Source organism: Bubalus kerabau, chromosome 22 (assembly GCF_029407905.1).
Source record: "Bubalus kerabau isolate K-KA32 ecotype Philippines breed swamp buffalo chromosome 22, PCC_UOA_SB_1v2, whole genome shotgun sequence".
In the NCBI taxonomy this organism is placed as follows: Eukaryota; Metazoa; Chordata; class Mammalia; order Artiodactyla; family Bovidae; genus Bubalus; species Bubalus kerabau.
This window is the reverse complement of record NC_073645.1, coordinates 3,720,015-3,734,342: the sequence shown is the minus strand read 5'-3', so window position 1 is coordinate 3,734,342 and position 14,328 is coordinate 3,720,015. Positions and strand designations below refer to the sequence as shown.

The 14,328-nt window shown below is 40.7% G+C and overlaps 1 pseudogene; it reads right to left on the bottom strand.

Moving 5' to 3' along the window:
* Window positions 1–5,823: 5,823 nt before the first annotated feature.
* On the bottom strand, window positions 5,824–14,081 carry LOC129637080 (dual specificity protein phosphatase 18-like; annotated as a pseudogene).
* Between the last annotated feature and the right edge of the window lie 247 nt (window positions 14,082–14,328).

The following is a 14,328-nucleotide window of genomic DNA, read 5'->3' as shown; positions in this document are numbered from 1 at the left end:
CAAGTAAAAATGGGTACTGAAGATTGGGTTCTTAAAGGTACAAAACTGACAACAAATAACAAAAAGCAAAGATTAAAAATCTAAAGTAGAGGTTGGATTCTCAAAAAATACAATATTAAGGGAAAAAAAGTCACAAAAATTATAATATATATATATATATATATGAAGTTTGCTTTAAAAAATAGGGCCTTTTTTTGGCAAAGTAATATTAGGTTATAAAAATGAAAATTAAAAGAATAACAAAGGACTTAAAAATAATTTAAAAAATTTAAAGAATGATAATAGTAAAAATATATCTAGGACTTTCTCTGGTGTTGTTGTGGACAGTGTGGGGTCAGTTCATTTTCAGAGAGTTTCTTGATCCAGCTTACACTTCTCAAGATCTATAGGCCCCTTCCTTTGTAGTCTTTCTAACTACATGGTTTTAATCTATTGCACCTGTCACTTCTAAGGCAGTTCCCTCTGTTTTAGCTTCTCCTGTTTGCTAGTCTCTTCAGTGTCAAATTTCTGCCCTGACACAAGGGAGCAGTGGTGACAACTCTTTTAGGCTCACTTGTTCAGTCTTGCTGTGGGGAGGGAGGAACACTGCAAACAAATAACACTGGCGTGTGCTCCCAGTGTCTCAGCCATACTGGGTTTGCCCATGCTCACAGTGTGTGTGCTTTCTCTGTCTACACTGCTTAGGCTCTAGGTTGCTCTGCCAGGAACTGTCTAAAGCCGGCCCTGGGTTGTATGCCCTTCCCAGGTCTAAGCCGCTCAGGTTCAGGTACTCAGGTACTCCACAAAGGCGCAGATTCGGTTGGGACTGCATTTGTACAATTCCCAGGTCTGAGCAGATCAGGTGACCAGGTGTTTGGCAAGTGTGGTTGCTGCAACTTATCGCCTCCCCTGTCCCTGCTGTTCAGTTTTCTGGGTGTACAACTGGCACCCCTTCTCAGGCGGATGTCGACTGTCCAGAATCCCAAGAAGTCTTGGTTAGCAATGAAGCCTGCTTGCAGTTTGGTAGATGATGCCTCTCTGGGGCTGCGACTGCCCCATTCCAGCTCTTGCTGCTCTCGCCTGCCTGTCTCTGGAAGGGGATGAGCCTGTCCACAGCCGGCTAGCTCTAGTCAATCCTTTGTTCTGTGAGCGGGCCTGGCGGTGTCTTAGGTTTCTCGTGGGGTAGCTATCCCACAGTCTGGTTTGCTATCTCAAGTTAGTTCCCTCAGATTGCCCTTGGGGCATTCAGGCCTGTTCCTTACTCTAAGCAATGCAGCCCACACCTCCCTGCCCAGCCCCCACTCACTAGTGGTGGATGCGGGCATCTGCTCTGCTTCTCCACTGGGAGTTACCGTTGGGCATGTAATCTGTGGGTTTTAATTATTTACTTATTTTTCCTCCCAGTTATGTTACCTTCTGAGGTTCCAAGGCTCACCACAGACTCGGCAGTGAGGGTGTTTCCTGGTGTTTGGAAACTTCCCTCTTTTTTAAGACTCCCTTCCCGGATGAATCTCCATCCCTACCACTTTTGTCTCTCTTTTTATCTTTTATATTTTTTCCTACCTCCTTTCAAAGACAATGGCCTGCTTTTCTGGGTGCCTGATGTCCTCTGTCGGCATTCAGAAGTTGTTTTGTGGAATTTACTCAGCATTCAAATATTCTTTTGATGAATTTGTGGGGGAGAAAGTGGTCTCCCTGTCTTATTCCTCCACCATCTTAGGACCGACCCCTGCTGATGGGATTAAGTATCACAAGATGAGATCATCCTGGATAATCTGGGTTGGCCCTAAACCCAATGGAATCAAGATTGCCTGGAGAAATATCAATAACCTCAGATATGCAGATGAAACCACCCTTATGGCAGAAAGTGAAGAGGAACTAAAAAGCCTCTTGATGAAAGTAAAAAAGGAAAGTGAAAAAGTTGGCTTAAAGCTCAACATTCAGAAAACAAAGATCATGGCATCTGGTCCCATCACTTCATGGCAAATAGATGGGGAAACAGTGGAAACAGTATCAGACTTTATTTATTTGGGCTCCAAAATCACTGTAGATGGTGACTGCAGCCATGAAGTTAAAAGATGCTTACTCCTTGGAAGAAAGGTTATGACCAACCTAGATAGCATATTCAAAAGCAGAGACATTACTTTGCCAACAAAGGTCCATATAGTCAAGGTTATGATTTTTCCAGTGGTCACGTATGGATGCGAGAGTTAGACTGTGAAGAAAGCTGAGCACCGAAGAATTGGTGCTTTTGAACTGTGGTGTTGGAGAAGACTCTTGAGAGTCCCTTGGACTGCAAGGAGATCCAACCAGTCCATTCTAAAGGAGATCAACCCTGGGTGTTCTTTGGAAGGACTGGTGCTAAAGCTGAAACTCCAGTATTTTGGCCACCTCATGCGAAGAGTTGACTCATTGGAAAAGACTCTGATGCTGGGAGGGATTGGGGGAAAGAGGAGAAGGGGACGACAGAGGATGAGATGGCTGGATGGCATCACCGACTCGATGGATGTGAGTTTGAGTGAACTCTGGGAGATGGTGATGGACAGGGAGGCCTGGTGTACTGCGATTCATGGGGTCACAAAGAGTCGCACACAACTGAGTGACTGAACTGAACTGAACTGAAACCCAATGTCCTAATGAGAGCAGACAGACAGAAGAAGAGAACACGCAGAGAGAGAGAGGAAGACCAAATAAAGAAGAAAGCAAAGGTACTTCCCTAGTAGTCCAGTGACTGGGAGTCTGCCTTCCAATGCAGAGGACACCCGTTTGGTTCCCATTTAGGGAACTAAAATGCCACATGCTGCAGGGCAACTAAGCCTGCATACCACAACTAGAGAGAAACCCACAAGTCACAATGAAGGATCCCACATGCTGCAAGTAATACCTGACACAGCCAAATAAATAAATAAATACTTTAAAAAAAAAAGAAGGAAGCAAAAATTGGAGTGATCCATCTACAAGCCAAGGAATGTTAAACACTGCCAGCAGCTGTATGAAGCTAAGAGAAAGACATGGAACAACTCTCCTTCTTAGACTAGAAGGGACCAAACCTGCTGACATCTTGATTTTGGATGGCTGGCCTCAGAACTGTGAGAAAATTAATTTCTGTTTTTTAAGCCACCAAGTTTATGGTAACTTACTATGACACCCTTAAGAAACATATATGCTACCCCATGACAATTAGTCTTGGTCAAACTGGATTCAAAGAAAGAGGTTTTCCAGATTTAAAAAGCTATAAATTAATAACTTGGAAAATTACGCAACACTGTGATCATGTAGAATCATAGAGGAAGAGGCAAAGTTTAAAGGGAAAGACAGCTTATTGCTGGCATTCTGTCATAAAACATCATCTCACATCTTAATACCCCTTATATGTCAGGCATGGCTAGACTCCTTGGTGACCCAGACACAGCCTCAGAAGTACCAATAGCCAAAGCTTATTTATTATCTATCTGGGGAAAACAGATGTTCTTAAATTTATCAGCTATAGCTTTCTTTTTTTTACCTCCAGAAAGTTTGCTTCTGTTTTACAGAATACTCTAGTTCTATTAACTGGAAAAGAAAAAGGTAAAGGAAAAATAACTGTGGTATTTAAACATCCAAAAGACCTTGAAAACAACAGTAGATTTAAAATTTTATTATTGATTGTGATTATTACTCTGACTATATAATTTGTGGGGCCCAGGGCAAAATCTCACATCTTTCATTTGAAAGTAAAGCAAACTGGTATATCCATACAAAGGAATACCACCAAAAAGCAGCAACACTGATGAATTGTCAAGACATTATAATCAGTGAAAGAAGTCAGCTTCCACTGGTCACACAGTGCATAATTATATTTACATGATACCTTAGAAAAGGAAAATCCACAGGGTTGCAGAACAGATCACTGTTTGTCAGAGGCTGGACTGAGACAAGGGCTTGACTACAAAGGAGAAGCATAAGAGAATATTAAGGAGTATGGTAACATAAAACAATACATATGTCAAACCCTTAGAACTGTACATTCAAAAGCAAGTTTATTTTATGGCATGTAAACTCAGGAAAATTTTCAAATGAAAAAACAAATTGGCTATATATATCCAAATAAATTTCTCTTAAAAAGTACTTTAAAATAAATTTTCCATCTGAGTTTCTGCCAGAAAGCCTACTTTGGGGGCTCTGCTACATCAGCCCTGGTATTCTATGGGGTTGTTTTTCCATTTGTAAAACAAGACCAGCCCAGAGCAATGATTTTTCATTCATTTTTCTTTCTAGTTTCATCTGTGGGCAATTCTTTGCAGAAGCAGGGCAGGGGCACATTCAGAGAGAAAGATTATTCAGACTCCACCAGGCTCCAGACCCCCAGCTCTGCATTAGAACAGTTGTACTTCCATTTATTTCTTATATTATTTCTCTGCAGAACTTTCACTTAGAATAGTTGGTCCAAAACCACATTATTAGGTACCTCAGGAGTTTGAACAATCCAAGATTCTGGGGCCTAGTGGTGGGAGCAACTCAATTATCCCTTGAAAAAATGCCCGCATGGATCTCAGTGGTTAGTCAGACTGAGGCACCTGTTTAAATGGTCAGTGATTCTAAACAAGATGTTTGAGAACTAGCTCAAATCATGCTCCTTGCTTCACAACATTTGGATATACAGTGAGATTCTGAAAAGGCTGCTAAGTCTAGGCTTCCCCTGACATATAGTCTGAAAGGATCTTAAGCTTACCTGTCCCCACACAAGATGGATGATTTTGGGGAACAGCACTCACTAAACAATAAAGGGCTGTGCACAGACAGGGGAAATGCTGCTATGAGGATGAAGACACTGACCAAGAACCAGCAGAGCCTGAGAGTAGCATTAATCACAAGAGGCTCCGTTTACTCTTAAGTACCTTGTGCCAGTTACACTGCTAGCAATCCTTCAATCTTAACAGCAACCCCTTGGAGGAAAGGAGACTGTCATCGCAGAGACTGGTAAGGAAACTGAATCTCTGAGAAGCTCCAGGTCACATGATGACAGAGTCGGGTCTCAGCCCACATCTGGAACTTCCAAGTTGAGAGGAAACCTGGAGGCCTGTTATTAAGGCTTGCTCTCTCATCAAGTGTCCTAGAGAAAGGGACTAATGCCTACCTTCCATCAAAGCTGTTGAGAAGTCACCAAAGGCAGCTTGAGACCTTGTGGTCTGCAACAGCACTCAAAAATTATTTTTAAATTTAATATAAAGAAATGCTTTCTTCAAAAACTATCTTACACTTAAGTCCAATCTATAAAGCCAGAGTTGAGCTCTGTGGTTGAAGGTGGGGGCAAGGGTGGCCTGAGTCTCCCAGGGCTCCCAGAGTATCACTTGATGACCACTTATCTACTAAATTGACACTGTGAGAGGTGCAGAAGCCATGACTCCTGAGGCCCTGGCTTTGGGTTCCAAAGAATGAAGTGGGATTCTGGCTGACTTGCTGCTGAGAAGTGGGCCTGGGGGAAGGCTGTGGGATTCCAGGCCTGCCACTTGCTCTGAGCACTGCTGGCAGGTCCATCTGACTGGGCACCACCTGTCTCTCCTCCTCTCTGACCTGGCCCTAGTGGTCATGCCCTGGTACTAAAAGGATAGAAAACTTATTTTCACTACCTCACATTTAGTGAGTACTTTTATTCTTCAAATATACGAATTATAAGGTTAAAAACTGCAGTCACCCTCCCTTTTGCCTTGGCCTTATAAGAACCATCATCTGATTTTCTGTATCAACTAAAGTAGAATGTTCAAGTTCAGATCTTGGTATAGGATCAACAGCAGATCCACACCTCTGATCCCTGGGGTAGGGGCTCGCCAGGATGGCTCACTGTTTGCCTGCCATAAAACTGACCTACTTCTCATAGACACCGGGGATCATGTCCAACTGGGAGCTGACCCTGTACACAGCATTCTTGCCAAACAGCTGGAATTCGTAGTGGACAAACTACTCCCAAAATCCATTGTTGGGCAGGATGACAGCCGGCATGGCTTACTCCAAGCCAGGGAATCCAGTGGGGCAGGGGCTGGTATTTCCAGAGGCTGCAGAGCACTGGAGTAGAAACAGTGACTCAGAGCAGCAGGGGGCAGCTCTGCTTCATCTCTGGATCATGGGTGTGCTCAGAGATGGGGCCCAGAAAGTCACAGAGCCTTGAGATGGATGCATAGGCCACAAACACCTGCACCTACTGGATGTCCTTGTATAAGGTGTTCTCTGCCTACACCTCAGTGTTGATGACCGCTGTGATCTGGTTGCTGTACAGCAAGAGCTTGTTGCTAGCAGTCACACCGTTGTTGATATATAGGCTGCTGGTGATCTACGAGTGGCAGAGGGCAGCCAGAAACAAACCAGGAGGGCACCAGGGGTGCTGTCATCAAAGCAGAGGGACAGTGGCCAGCAAGGAGCTAAAGCTGCACTTTTCTTCTGGGTCAAGTCCACTGAAAACTCAACCATCAGCAGGTGGGCTCCTTTAAGAAGCAGTCACACCAACAAGTCTTGGGAAAGTGTCCGAGAAAGAGAAGACTTGTCACAACTTTGGAGCCACAATTCCTACTGGCCAGGAGGTCCTTTGGTTTCCACTGGCTGATGGACCCTGTCTGGTCTTCTACCAGACTGCAGGCTCTGCTCCCTGGTGCAGCACTGCTTGGGCCTGGGTTCACCTGGTTATCAGCCCACAATTTTGACAGGCCCCACAGCTACCTTTGCCAAGAAGTCCACACTGAATTTTATTGAGCACTGTAAATAAAATAAGGTAATTCTTCCAAATTTCTTAAGGAGTTTGGAATGTAGTTTACCATCTCTTCTAAGCGCAAATGGAAACAAACTCATTTAGCCTCCCATATTATATATTAAGTTCAGAATAAAAATTATTGAGAATGGGAGCGTTTAATACTGGCATGCATCTTAATGAAAAAAAAAAAAAAAAAAAGCCCTCTCTGGGAAATTTTAGGATGGGCTAGATACCAGTTCCCTGGGATCATTTCAGTAAGGCCATCTAAACAGCTCTGTGAGAGCTGGGACGCAAAAGCCAAATGAAAGACTCCTAAAAAACAATCCAGAAGCCAGAGGAAATAATATCCTCAACTACCTTGAATATTTTACTGATTTTCCAAGAGATAATCTATCTGTGTTTCCATAAAAGTAAACACATTGGCTAATTTTTCTCAAGTGCCTGGACAATTCCCCACTGGCTGTTGCTGTTTCTGATGTTATTTAAGATTCATGATTCACCAGACTATAGCTTAGAGGCTCTGGAGGGACCATGACCCTGCCAATACCTTGATTTTGGACTATTGGCCTCTAGAACTGTGAGAGAATAAATTTCTATTCTTTTAAGTCACCCAGTGTGTGATATTTTGTTACAGCAGCCCTGTGAAATCAATCCACCTCTGTAGTTTTTTACTCATGAAAGCACACTTTAATACAAGCAAATGAGAGGACAATCTTATAGGAACAGCCTTGAATTCACGTCTTTAAAAAAGTATTTCCCAAACCTCACTATTTTCGTTGTAATCTGTAACAAACAATCTATGACATATTTTGCAACCAACACACAGCACAACACAACACACTCAAGCAACGAACCCACTGCCTGAACCAGGAACTGACAACCCCACCCAACATTTTAATTTTACTGAGAAAATGGAGCTCCCAAGAAGCCAAATGGCTCACCAATTTAACTATGTGTTTATCCTCATACCTGGCCTACCATGTTCTAGCAAGTTCCCTGAGCAAAAGTAGAAAAAGACAACTTGAGGAATGTAGAGGATGCTTCAACATTGCTCATACCAGTCCCCAAATTCTGCCCTCTGACTCCAGTTTAAATCATTTTGTGCAGAATGACTGAACACTGAAACTTCCATAAGCAAATATGCTCATATCCCTGACTGTAAAGGCTAATAAAGTGATGCATTCAGCCTGCCGTACAAACCAAGACACCACTCAGTATATTGCATTAGGACATGACACAATATCCTGTGTCAGCGTACAGATCTCATGCAGGAGGGAACAGCATATGTGCTTTGATACTGCCATCAAAAGACTCAGATTTATCATTAAATTATCCTAGGGTAGAAAGACCAATAGTGAATTTATCAAGAAGCCTGCAGTATAATTTTGAAGAGAGTGATTTCTCTGCACCAAGATAAAATGTCGGACATCTGAAGGTAAGGAATTTATGAGTGCAGTTAACTAATATCTTTAGCCTGAAAGTGGTCCTCTTGGTTAGGATGCACTTCCAACAGGATGACTTTTCCTGACCTAGATTTCTCACCATAATAATCCTATTTGCTTCCTGAATTAGTGTTAATTTAGTTGTCATCCATGTTTTAGAAAATAGTACATCTTCTATTTTTGAGACATAACCAAAACAAAAAAAAGTTATTTAAAAACTGCACTGTTAGTAAATCTACTTTTCTTAGAAAGAAATTGGAGTCACATAAGTAGCCTAAACATTCAAACAACACCTCCAAGGAGGTCCAAAAACTCACCAAATAATCTAGTACTAGAGTTTGGGTCTAAAAACCTGAGTTAAAGCAAGATAAGCTTTTTAAGGCACTAGAAGAGGAAAGAGTCAATGACAGTTCTGGGAGATGCCAAGGATCCACACAACCCCACAGATCTACCTTCCAGCCAGAGATTGTGGTGTTATCTAAATGAGAGAAAAGGTTAGGGCCAGGAGCCAGGCAGAAAGAAAGCCAAGAATACAATTGAGAGAAAGCAATTGGGGTCTTGATAATTCTTTTAATAAAACTGAAAGGGCCTAAAATGCCAGTAAGTCAAAGTAGATTAAAGACATGATGAGGTATTTTCTTAGTACCCACTGCTGACTTTATTCATATATTAAACAAGGGTGACTTGATCTATAAAAAATATTAATAATTTTTCGCAAGCCACTTAACACCTGAGCCAACTAGCTCACAGTTCCTATTATAGTCTGTAAATGTGCATACCCTATTCTCAACCCTGAAGCACTCTAAATTACACATGTTACCCATTGTAGGATCACTGTGATTGATTGGATCAATACTAGACATAAGATCTAAGACCAGGCAATTCATTGTCCAGCCAGCAACCAATAAAAATACTTCCTCAAGAATTTAAACTAAGGTATACAACTATACTCAGTGGGTTGACTGCAGTTGAACTAAACGGATATGTGACTCTGACTTAGCTCACTATTTTGGTGGAGACAGATGTGTGAATAGATGATACCAATCTGCAGAAAGAGATTTAAAGTGAAAATGAAAGTGTTAGTTGCTCAGTCATTTCCAACTCTTTGTGACCCCCATGGACTATGCAGTCTACCAGGCTCCTCTGTCCATGGGATTTTCCAGGCAAGAATACTGGAGTGGGTTGCCATTCCCTTCTCCAGGGAATCTTCCTGACCCAGGGATTGAACCTGGGTCTCCTGCATTGCAGGCAGATTCTTTACCATCCAAGGCACCAGGAAGCTCAGCTAGAAAGAGATTAGAGCAACATAAAGAAATAAGCACTTGAGAGCATGTGGCCCAAGAAAAAATGAGAGGGAGAGATAGGCAGAGTAGCTGCCCTGGTGTCTAATGGCATAACTGTCCCAAGTCACAATTTGTATGAAATATCTATAAGAACTTTGTCTCAGTGAAGTTTCTGTATCCTTTTGACAAATGTCTCTTGAGTTTTGTCAAATTCTCAAAGTCAAGTGATTTGGCTGCTGCTGATGCTGCTAAGTCGCTTCAGTCTTATCCAACTCTGTGCGACCCCACAGACGGCAGCCCATCAGGCTCCACCATCCCTGGGATTCTCCAGGCAAGAACACTGGAGCAGGTTGCCATTTCTTTCTCCAATGCATGAAAGTGAAAACTGATACTAAAGTCACTCAGTTGTGTCCAACTCTTAGCAACCCCATGGACTGCAGCCTACCAGACTCCTCTGTCTATGGGATTTTCCAGGCAAGAGTACTGGAGTAGGGTGACATTGCCTTCTCTGGTGATTTTGGCTAATGCAGCACAATTAGGTTTTCCTCAAATATACTCCTACTGCTATCAAATGGCCCTTGGATGGGAGAGAGAAAGACAACTCTGGGAAAAGAGAGGATGCTAAAAACAAATTATCAAAATTGTACTCTAAAAGTAAAATTCATGTATATAATATATATAGGCATGTAAAGCAGTATAAAATATTATAGATTCATTGGTGTTAAATGGGACAAACTTAATTCTTGCTTTTGGGAAAGCTACAATTATCTTCACCCAGAGGTAAAAATTGTTCATAATGATCTCAAATTCTACAGATATACATATCCCTTTTTACTCTCTTCCTTATCTCTCAAAATAATGAAGACTACTCTGAATGTTACCTAAGGGGGAAAGCAGTGATACCTAGATGTTTCTACAAGATGAATTCTAGATGAGAAAAGTTGAACAAAGCTTTTTTTTTTTTTTTTTAAGAAAAAGGCAATGTCATCATTTTTACAAAACGCAAAGAAAGTGGATCATCTTGCTCCTCAACCTTCAGTGGAAGGCAGGATTCAAAACAGAAAATATGCTGCAAAGAGAACATTTTCTGATGCTTTTTGGGCAAAATATGCAAGATATTAAAAAAGAGAGAAAGAGAGAAAGCAGGGAGGGGAATAGTCAAAAGACCTAGATTATCAGACAGTCACTGCCAGTTCCAACATGAAGACCCGTACATAATCACTCTAATAAAAATCATATTTAAATGACATATTCAAACCTGTACTCAAAATACAGGTGTGCCGACAGAACAAACAGAAAGGATTCACTTTTTTTATTCAAAGGAAGAAACAAATCTCTAAAAGAAAATGATGATAAAAAGGCTAGCAACAGCATTCTACACAGGCTGTCATTTCTGAAGAACCCTGCTCTCAAGATGGTTTAATACAAGGCAGTTCTTTCCAGAGAACCCAGAATACTCTAATGATGATTCAAACCAAATAAAAAAGAAACTGTAAGTAGAAAGTGCTAGAAGTTTTCAACATATTTTAATCTTAAAAGACATTTTCTACTACTACAACAGAAGAGATGCCTCTGTGGTTGATTTTACCTGCTTGTTTTCGAAGTTTTCTTTTGTAAATGGAAAAAGTCTTCAAATTATTGCAATAAAGGCTATAATAGCAATATGTCCAAAAAGAACTAAGACTTATAAAACAGATCATTCTATAAAAAGGCTATTTAAATTAATTCTGGTTAACATAATTTTTATGGCAATGGGTATAAAGTGTGCATTAATTATGGGTAACTATACATAAATATATCTAGATGGCATATTTAACTCTGAAACAGAAGAAGCCAAAAGATTTTGGAGGAAAGATAAGTCCAAATGCTGAAATGGAAATCATGTATATAGTGTTTAATGGGTAAGTCCACATACTGTGATGATTAAGCTCTTAAAGCAGAACAATTTAATTGAGTAATGGCTCCATTACATACCAGTTATGTAATCATTGGCAAAGTAGTCAACCTTTCCAGATCCTCATCTATAAAATCAACATAAGAGGATCTATCTCATAGATTTCTTTGGAAAACAAGCAAACACATAAATCACTTAACACAGAGCCTGAGTCACAGTAAGTACTGAATAAGTCAACGTGATGATGATGACAATGACAACATCAATTTCAAAGTGCCCCTCATATGGATCCAGTAATGATCTATGTGACCTGTGTATCTGCTCAGGTCCAGTCTCAGCATTTTTGGCCCCCACGTTCTCATTATTCTGTTTATCACTCTCTGTGTTTCCCAAGTCTTTCCCAATGATATTGGATTTGGGAGGCCATTTTCTTCTTTCAGTTTCCCAGTAGCTCTTCTTGTATATAATTCTTAGTTTTTGAACCTAAAAATATGTAAAGTTCTCTTTAAAATCTTTAGAAATATTTTTTTCTTCTTTCTTATTGTTACCTGTAAATGTGACCTGCTTACTTTACTTGCTTGTATAGGAATAGCCTGCGTTTGTCTCTCTGAAGTTGTAGTTCTTCGAACTCAACACCACTCTCTTTGTATTCTTTGGCATGTCATTACTTTAGTGAGCAGACATGTTCTAATTGGATTCCAACTGAAAACTAATACCCTATGTGTGAAAAAAAGATACTTCCTACATAACACCATTAAACATTATCCCTATTATATTATATTATGGCTACTATTGCTCATCCTATACTAACCAAGTATTAGACTGAAACAGTAAACAAGAAATGCCTGTTGAACTAAATTAAATTGGATTATAACAGTACCATGGAAGAGTGATGCTTCTGGAAGCCTTTGGACAGTCTGTTTCAGCAACTGAGACCATGGCCATTGCTGTATGATGAAAATTCCCTCCTCTGCTAACACCTAGACATGAAAAATATTCAATACAAGATGATAATGCCTCTGGTTTAGGAGGGTTTTTTCCCACTAGCCATGGGAAATGGAGGAAACAAAAACATGAGCAGTTCTTCAGTCTTACATCTTATTCTGTCTAATATCACACGAATTTTTGCATGTTTGCTACTCTGTAATTATTCTATTCATGAAAAAAAAAATTAGCCTGTTTCTCAGCCCAAATAAGAAAGTAAATGTTTTCATGTAATGTCAGTACTGCACATCATCTTGGCTTAAAAAGAGGGAGGGCAGGTCAATTGGCCACCAAAGTAATAATCCTGAAGTCATGTCCATGGAGTTTAACTGTGAGTGAACCAGGAATGTGGTCCCCACTATTCTGATTTATAAATTATCCAAGGAAAAAAAAATCACCACCTAATGGCTGAAACACCAGTATGGGTAAAACATAATGATTCCTTAAGCAGGAGGAGAAGGGGACAACAGAAGATGAGATGGCTGGATGGCATCACCGATTCAATGCACATGAGTTTGGGTGAACTCCAGGAGTTGGTGATGGACAGGGAGGCCTGGCGTGCTGTGATTCATGGGGTTGCAAAGAGTCGGACACGACTGAGTGACTGAACTGAACTGAATATTATTCTAGATATAAAATAAAACAGGATTTGTTTGGAGAAGAAAATCTACTTATCTTGTCAATATTTGTGACTCTTGTTTTATACATGGCTCGGTCATTTCCCTCTACTCAGAGGGTTTGAAAGTCACCCTTATAAAAGACCTAGAAAACTACAATGAATACCCTTAACCTGATTTTGTACAAAGATGGAAAAAGGAGTCCAGGACAATGGACCCATGCAGAAGCACAATAGTTCTCATGACATCTTATCTTACTGGGCTGGTGAGGTAGGCCCAGGCAGAGCAACTCATACCATGAGCAAACTGAGTACAGCATCATTTCTGATCTTACCTAGTAAGTAGACAACACCCCAGATAATAGGTTGTGAACAGCTAAGACAGAAAACACTATCCAGTGCCTGTGAAAATAATAAAAGAGCAAAATTCAGTAAGGAAAAAAAAAAAAACACTACAAATCTACACTGCATCCATAGCCTGGATAACCAGGGGGGAAGCTGCTATCCTCAAATCCAAACCACTGCCCAAACATACTTCCAAGTGCATCAGTAATTTGTCTGTCCCTTACTAGTCTTTACAGGTCACTGTATTCAGTTTTATTGTCTTCACAATGAGTTAGACTAGATGATATATTAGATATAGACATATACATTTATGTAATTTTATATATATTGTTGTTGTTGTTTAGTCACTAAGTCATATCCAATTCTTTGCAACCCCATAGACTGTAGCCCACCAGGCTCCTCTGTCTGTGGGATTTTCCAGGCACACATACTGGAGTGGGTTGCCATTTCCTTCTCCAGGGGATCTTTCTTACCCAGGGATCAAATTCTTGCCTCCTGCTTGACAGGCAGATTCTTTACCAGAGCCACCTAGGAAGCCCATACATATATATATATATATATGTGTGTGTGTGTGTGTGTATACATACGTGTGTGTGTGTGTGAGTGTGTGTACTTTTATTAGATGCCTGGAGAATTACAATTGGTTTGTTTCTCAGAAATTGCAAAAACACTGCTATAATCTCTCAGCAAATTGCTTTTATTGGCCAGTTACTGCTACAAAATTGCTGTATGTCAATCAACTACAAAGTCTCAATGATATACAAGGAACATGTATTTTTCATACTTCTGAGGGGTTCTGCTCATCCAAGCTAAACATAGCCGATCTTTGCTGGATTTCTTACTCATTCATGTGGTCTGACCAGCTCATTCACATGTTTCTAGGTTGACTCTGCACCATGTGACTTCATCCTTTTCCTGGGGCCAGGGCATGGGCATGGCCCACACCCTGGGTGTGATCTTTTCATGGTAATGGCAGAAATAAAAGTGTGAAAGTTCACTAAGCAAAACTTTTAAAGGGCCAAACTCAGAAGTAATACACTGGCATTTCAACCACATTTATTGTC